Genomic DNA, 7,875 nt, shown 5'->3' with positions numbered 1-7,875 from the left:
CTCCTTCTGCTCCTTCCCTCTGCTCATGCTCTCTCTTTCTCAAATATCTTTTAAGAAGATTAAATGAGATTTGTGCATGTGGGATGCTTAGCATAGTTTGGCACATCATAAGAGCTCAAATGTTTTCAAATTTATTGGTAACAGCCCTTTGTCCTACATCCAGTGGAGCCTCCGCTTCACTACTCGCTGGTCTGTACTCTCTCCATCTGCCCATCCAGAAGTGTCACGTGACCCAGGTCTGGACAATGAGAACCCTGTCATCCTCCTGGGATAGTGATTGACTCAAGGACCAGTCCCCCCGTCTGAAATTGGGGTCAACCGCGGAGTAGGGACCGTGGGGGCGGGGTCAAAAAGAGGCCAGTCCTTCTGGAGAGTGTTTTTCTGCGTCACACCACTCCTGAAATCAATGCTACATCTCAACTTTCAATTAGTTCCCCTTTAGGTTATGTCATTTCGGACTGGATTCTCTGACACCTGTCATTGAGGGAGTCCTGGTTTTCTTACCACAACCGCTGTCATTACAACTTTTGAACTTAGATTCCTAACGATGGCATATCCTTCATAGAGTTTAAAGCTGATAGCCCCTGGACAGGCTTTCTCCAGATGTAGTCCCCTAGGGAGGAGGTTTTGTTTGGGAAAACCTCTTACATGAGAGTGTGAACATGATGTGTATCTGAGATGTATACCCTGAGAAGGCATTTCTAAGTGGGAACGGAGCTGGGTCACCTCCCAGCAGCACCCACCCAACTTGAAGTTCAGAATCCCCCCTAGAAGCTGAGGCAATAGGCAGTGAGGCCATTGCTCCTGCAATTTCTGGGGTTCTTTGTCTGGTTCCCAGGGGAAGATCTTAGGTTGAACACTAACTAGGGAAGCATGAGGCTGATGAGATCTTCAGATGAGGGGGAACCCTGAGTGTGTGGACAGAAGACCTCTCAACCTGAGTCTCCAGGGATATGGTGTCTAGACTCATGCCCCAGGCAGTCATTGGAGGGGGTGTTACATACGCAGGGCTCTGGCTGACACCTGGGAGACGTGGATTTGTAGCCTGCCTCCAAAACATACTAGCTATCTACTCTGAGACCTCTACTCACCTTTCTGATTCTTATTTTCCTCTTCAGTAAAGCTGGGAAAATTTAATAAAATAATATATCTAAGGCATTTAGCAGTGTCTGAAACACTGTGTGTATGTTTTAGCAAATGTTTTCCTCTCTGAATCTCGAGTTATTCATCTGTAGAGTGAAGGAGATGAGGTCAGAATCTAGTTACTGGATAATCCACGAGGTTCCTTGAGTCTTGAAAATATTCCAAAACGTTCTATGTTTCTTTAGTTTGTTTAAAGTGGTAAAGTCCATAGTGCAAACTTATCATGATACCACAGAGACATAACCCTTTATCCAAAACGCCTGGTGCCAGATGTAATCCATAATTGTTTAGTAATCTTTACTATATTCTTTTGTAGGATAATACTGTTCCATATCTTGCATATAACAGAACACCGCCAGGAAGATATGGGTAACACTTCTGTGGTGGTTTTAAAATATGTCCACACATTTTTTGATACTCATTTCTTAAAGAAGTGACATCTAAGTCTCCTTCTTCTGTGTGTGGCTAATCTTGGTGACTTTGTTTTAAAAAACAGGACAAAGCAGAAGGACAGTGGGATATTTCAGAGACAGGGTTACAAGAAGCATTGTTCTTTCTCCTGCCTACGGCCAAACAAGTGAGCCATCTCGCAAGGGAACCCCCAGCCCTGGGCAAGCCTTCAGATGACTGCAGCCCCCGAACATCTTGACCACAACTGCATGAAAGACCATGAGTCAAAACTACCCAGTGGAGCCTCTTCTGAATTCCTGGCCCATAGAAACTGTGATAAAATAAATGTTTGTTGTTCTAAGCCATTAAGTTTTGGGGTAATTTGTTATGTGACAATGGATCATTGATACAGTCCCATAATCAAGCATACTGATAATTTTGCAGCGCAGGATCTAAATATTCACAAGTGGTATGAATAACATCTGCAAATAAACTTACAGTCATGTTAGAATGCAAAATGTGTTTCCCCACACTTAAGACTTCTGGTTTTCAGAGCATTTTTATTTGATCTTATTTTGGAACCGAGGATGAGAAATTATGAACTGAGGCTACATGATGCAAAACACTCTGGGGACGTTTTTCAGCCCCAATGTGCTTGTTGGACAATAACCATAGCAGAGAACCAGTGCCATGAATTGAGTCATTCTGTTATAATAAACATCAACAGCACCAAACTGCCTTCCTCATTAAACTGCGTACTTGGCATGTATGGACTTTCCCATCTTCATGGACTTTGCCTCCAGAGATCATCGAGGCCATACTTTTCCAAAGTACAGTAAAGAAGTCACCCTCATCAGAACTGGGAAGGTTGGGCAAGTACGTATAATGTAGATTCCAAGGACTTACCCAGGCCTACTGAGTGGTGGACCTACGAACCCTACTAGCTTGTGGTATAGGTAAGTCAGTTAACCTCTTTATCTTTTTATTTTTGTTTATTATATTTATTATTTTTTAAAGATTTTATTTATTCATTCATGAGACACACACACACACACACACAGAGGCAGAGACACAGGCAGAGGGAGAAGCAGGCTCCATGCAGGGAGCCCAATGTGGTACTCAATCCTGGGACTCCAGGATCACACCCTGGGGCAAAAGCAGGTGCTAAACCGCTGAGCCACCCAAGGATCCCCAGTTAACCTCTTTATACATGAGTTCCTGCATCTATAAGGGTAGTAATACCTGCTGCCTAAGATTGTTGGAAGGCTCAAAGGAAATGATGTGGCCAAGGTCCAATACAGTGCCTGGTACAAAAATGATTTCTGAACTGAATTATATAAGAAGGCTATAGGTTGATTTTGAGGAGACCAGCCTCTGGGGAATATATACCACACACCTTCACTGCCACCCGAAGTGTCAGCAGGGTACAGCAGTTTAAGTATGATAATAACAACATGATTGTTGAATGTTTATGTGCCAGGTACTGATCTATGCAGTTAGCTAACATGAACTAATTAAATCCTCATAACAGGGACGCCTGGGTGGCTCAGCAGTTAGACGTGTCTGCCTTCAGCTCGGGGCTGATCCTGGAGACCTGGGATCGAGTCCCACATCGGGCTCCCTGCAGGGAGCCTGCTTCTCCCTCTGCCTGTGTCTCTGCCCCTCTCTCTTTCTGTGTCTCTCATGAATAAATAAATAAATAAATAAAATCTTAAAAAACAATAAATCCTCTTAACAATCCTATGAGGTACATACATTTTTCACACCTAGTTTACAGATAAAGACACTGAGGCATAAAGCAGTTAAGTAACATGTTATACTTACAGTTTCTAAGTGGCAGAGCCAAAGTTTGAACCCAGAGGACCTAAGTAATTTGTAATACTAAGCTTTACCAAGGTCTGCTTGTCCTGCAATGGAAGAGAAGGGACCTCACGTCCCTAAATGTCTTCCTTTTCTTGATGAACGCTGCTCTGCTCAGAGCCGTAGCTGAAGGCTGAGATGCCAGGTGATTCTTATAGATTGTGGAAAAGTGTGTTCTCAAGCTATCACCAGGAATATGTTTGGATGGAATAAAGGAAAGCACTGAAGGCCCCCACCAAGAGCAACTTAGCTTTAAAACTGAAATGTTTTCTTGCGCTGACCTTGGCTTTACAGCCTTTGCACAATCCATTCCCTCTGCCTGGAATTCTCCCCTTGCTTCTTTATGTTTCATGTTCATTATCCTTCAGGTTCAATCCTTCGCATCCTCAGAGAGGCCTTCTCTGATTATTCCATTCAAAATAAATAGTCCTATCTCATCCCCTACTCTCGATTATTGTCTGTAAAAGCCCACTCTTTATTCCTACCATCACTTACCATAATTTCCAATTACTGTATTTAACTGTTAACATCTTTCTGATATTCTCCACTGCTCCAGAACAGCAGAAACCATATCTGCCTTATTTACCCTTACAAACTCCGGGACCTGATTGTAAACCAGGTCTGGCATTTAATTGGTTCCATTAAGATTTGTTGAAAGAGGGTGAATATGCTGAAAACCATGAGAAGACACACCGGCCTTTCACTCTCCCCTCTGCTTTGACATCACTCCTCACCACTTCACTTTCCATCTTTCTCTTTGAAGGGAATTGCTGAGCAAAGGCTTTGAGCAAGGGGCAGATCTGTTTTCAGTATCTGTCACTGTCCTCAATGGGATTTCTCCCCCCCCCCCCCATCTCCAGTGTTTACCACAAAGCCCCCACCTCTTTGTGCAGGAAGACTGAACCAAGACAAATGAGTGGCCTGAACAGAGTGGACAGACGGCTCAGAGTACCTAGTTATCTATTTTTAAAGGGAACTAGCTTTGGCGCTTCAGTCTTCATTCCTAAAAAGGAAAATAGAATGCCGTTAAGTGGTTCATACTACAGGGGGCAATCATCTTTAAGCTAGAACCAGCACCATTAGCCACAAAATCTCTTTAAATCAATCCATTGAATGACACTCAAGGTTTGAACCAATTAATCCACAACTAAGACCACAGCCTGAGACAAGCGATGGCAGAGAGAAGGCACCAGGGCCCTATCTCTCATCCAAACGTAGACAATCGATAGTCCTATGGAGTTTAGCAAGAAAAGAACACTGTTGGGGCTGTTGAAGGTGTTCTCCCCCCGCCCCCCACAGAGTCCTAAGAAAGTAAAACTAATAACTAGGGATGACTTAAAAGTGGCAAATGGTGCAATTCAATGAGGAAACCAGGCTTGCACAATCATTAAAACAGCAGAATCTCCCAGAAGGCAATTCCTAGAAATAAAATGCCAAGTGTAGTCTAAGTCATCAGAAAGCCTCTGGAGCCAGAATTTCCAGCTTGACAGGAACCATCCACTTAGTGTTCAAAGAGAAAAGAACAGCATTATCCTAATTTCTTACACTTGTGTCATTTCTGAGATTTAGAATTGATTATTCAACTAAATAATTGCTCCAAAGTTCACACGCCATTTTTAGCTCTGTGATCCTTGAGCAAGTTATTTAATCTCTCTTGGTCTCTATGTCCTGTAGACTGAAAATAATTGTATTACTTTCCTCATGTTGTATAAAGATTAAATAAATTGTAATGTATGTAAGTGCTTAGTGCAGTGTCTGACAAATGGTAAATGCTATGAAAGTGTTGAAAACTCACTTCTTTTTGTAGATGTTTATATGGGTACAGCAAATACACTCACAATGAAGTTTGCACACACACCCCCCACCACCTCGTACCCTAATGACAGTTTGTTTTTTCACTTCTCTTCTGGAGTAACCTGAGGGCAAGGGCTCAGTCTTTTTTCTCTGTGTATCCCAATGTAAAATTTCTGACAAATAGTAAGCATCTGATAAGTATTTGTGATGAATATATAAACAGAGGAGGTTATAAAAACAGTTTTTGGCCTTGAAGAGCTTATGGTCCAGTGGGGGAGAAAAAACACTAAACAAAGCCCCATCATGTGATGATTAGAGTTCTAAAAGAGATATGGAAACGCTGCTGTTAGAATTTGTCTGGCTTGGGGGATTGAGGGAAGGAGGTGATATATAAGCCAACCTCAAAGAAGGAGAGGGATTTCACAAGGTTGGATTCAAGGAGGTGCATCTGAACCAAGTTTTGAAGGATGAGTAGAAGTTAGCCAGATGATTGGGATCCCTGGGTGGCGCAGTGGTTTAGCGCCTGCCTTTGGCCCAGGGCGCGATCCTGGAGACCCAGGATCGAATCCCACGTCAGGCTCCTGGTGCATGGAGCCTGCTTCTCCCTCTGCCTGTGTCTCTGCCTCTCTCTCTCTCTCTCTCTCTCTGTGTGTGTGTGTGTGTGTGTGTGTGACTATCATAAATAAAATTAAAAAAAAAAAAGTTAGCCAGATGAGAACATTAGAGAGGGCTCACCAGGCAGATGAAATAGCATGTGTGCACTTCAGGCCCTTGTGTGGAGAGGGTGTGTGTAACTCTACATGTGTGAGAAAGACACTTCACCATCACATTGTTCCTATGGGACAGGAGTCGGCAAGTTTTTTCTATAAAGGGTTAAATAGTAGGAGCACCTGGGTGGCTCAGTTGTTTAAATGGTTAAGCATCTGCCTTTGGCTTGCGTTACAATCCCAGTGTCCTGGGATGGAGTTGCATGGCAGACTCCCTGCTCAGTGGGGAGTCTGCTTCTCTCTCTCTCTGCCCCTCCTCCCCGCTTGTGCTCTCTCTCTCTCTTTCTCTCAAATGAGTAAATAAAAAATATTTTTAAAGAAGAGCTAAATAGTAAATCTTTTCAGCTTTACAAACCATCCAGTATATCACAACTACTCACTTCTGTCACTGTAACAAGAAACCAGCCATAGACGATATGTAGACAAGTGGTGTGTGCAGATTTGGCCTGTGGAGGGCTGGATTTGACCCATAGGCCCTAGTTTGCCAACCCCTACTACAGAACCAGGAAACCACCCCCTGGCCTCCAAAAGACATGGTGCACAAAGGCGCCCAAACTGCAGGGCTTGTGCTAGGGGGCCCTTCATATAATCAGACTTGCTCTTTGCATGAGTTATCAATTACTGTGTTATAAACTAGCTCAAAACTTAGTGGCTTAAATCATCAATACCTATCACAGTATCTATAGGTAAGGAGGAGTTCGGGCAGTTCTGGCTCAGGATCTCTCATGAGGTTGTAGTCAAGATGTCAACGGGGTCTGCAGTTATCTGAGGCATCTGCTGGGGCTAGATAATCTACTTGCAGGGTGGTTCACTCACTTGACTGACAAGTGGGTCCCGGCTTTGGTAGGCGGCCTCGGTTCCTTCCTATATAGGCTCCTCACATGTCTGCTTCGGTGTCCTTCACAACCTGATGGCTGGCTTCTCCCAGAGCAAACGGTGCAAAGACCAAGCTGGAAGTCATGACCCAGCCTAGACATTCACACACTGTCACTTGTGCCATATGTTATTGGTCATACAGACAAACACGGATTCAGTGCGGGGAGAGACACTATGCAAGACATAAACACCAGGAGGCGAGGAATACCGAGGCTGTTAGAGGCTGGCTACCACGCCCTGTCTTCATAGCCATAAGGTACAGATCCAAGTGAGATGTGCTCGCTTCGGCAGCACACATACTAAAATTGGAACGATACAGAGAAGATTAGCATGGCCCCTGCGCAAGGATGACACGCAAATTCGTGAAGCGTTCCATATTTTAAAAAAAAAACAAAACCAAGTGAGATGTACTTTACTCTTGTCACTAACTTCTCTTCTCTTTGTCAGCCAAATATTCGTCAAAGAATCTAAATGTCCCACATCCCTCACATTGACCATAAAAGACAATGAGAAGACCTTTTGGATGATATGGAGACATATGTTTACTCTCCTGAAGAACATGAGAGAGACTGGGTACGAGCGCGGGAAGCTCATCTCTGAAATTCTCCCTCAAGGAAATGCCTTACAGACAGAGCCATTAACTGCTTCCCCTCAGTGACTTGATGCCAGCCCTCGGCGTCCCAGCTTCCTCTCTTGCCAGTTCCTTCACTCTGTACCTTCCCTGCAGGAAGTAGAATCCAGACACTGCTAAAAACTTTACCTAGAAATACAACTTACTCTTCCCTACACAAACCCAAAGGGGGTATTTGAGGAAACAAGCTGAAGCAATTCCATTTCTACCAAACTATTTGGGACTTAGGAGTCTAACATTTTAGAATTGATGGGATCTTACAATTCTTTCCAGCCTCCAACTTCATCCACCACCCCTTTCCGCAGTACCCATGGGAATAGTCTTCCCGCTTCCGCTTTCGGGTATCACAGGTCCTTTCTGGCTGAGCAAGATCTGGAGAGAAGTGAGGTGACATCTCTTCAGAGTTCTCTTCAT

The 7,875-nt window shown here is 43.8% G+C and overlaps 1 non-coding gene across 1 annotated transcript; it reads left to right on the top strand.

Moving 5' to 3' along the window:
- The first annotated feature begins 7,105 nt into the window (after positions 1–7,105).
- On the top strand, positions 7,106–7,212 carry LOC121488428. Its single transcript, XR_005987057.1, has one exon. It is a non-coding gene; the product is annotated as a U6 spliceosomal RNA (small nuclear RNA).
- The last annotated feature ends 663 nt before the right edge of the window (positions 7,213–7,875 follow it).

The sequence above is a fragment of the Vulpes lagopus genome, chromosome 3 (assembly GCF_018345385.1).
Source record: "Vulpes lagopus strain Blue_001 chromosome 3, ASM1834538v1, whole genome shotgun sequence".
NCBI classification, from domain to species: domain Eukaryota; kingdom Metazoa; phylum Chordata; class Mammalia; order Carnivora; family Canidae; genus Vulpes; species Vulpes lagopus.
The sequence above is the reverse complement of the archived record's forward strand: the minus strand, read 5'-3'. Positions and strand labels throughout refer to the sequence as shown.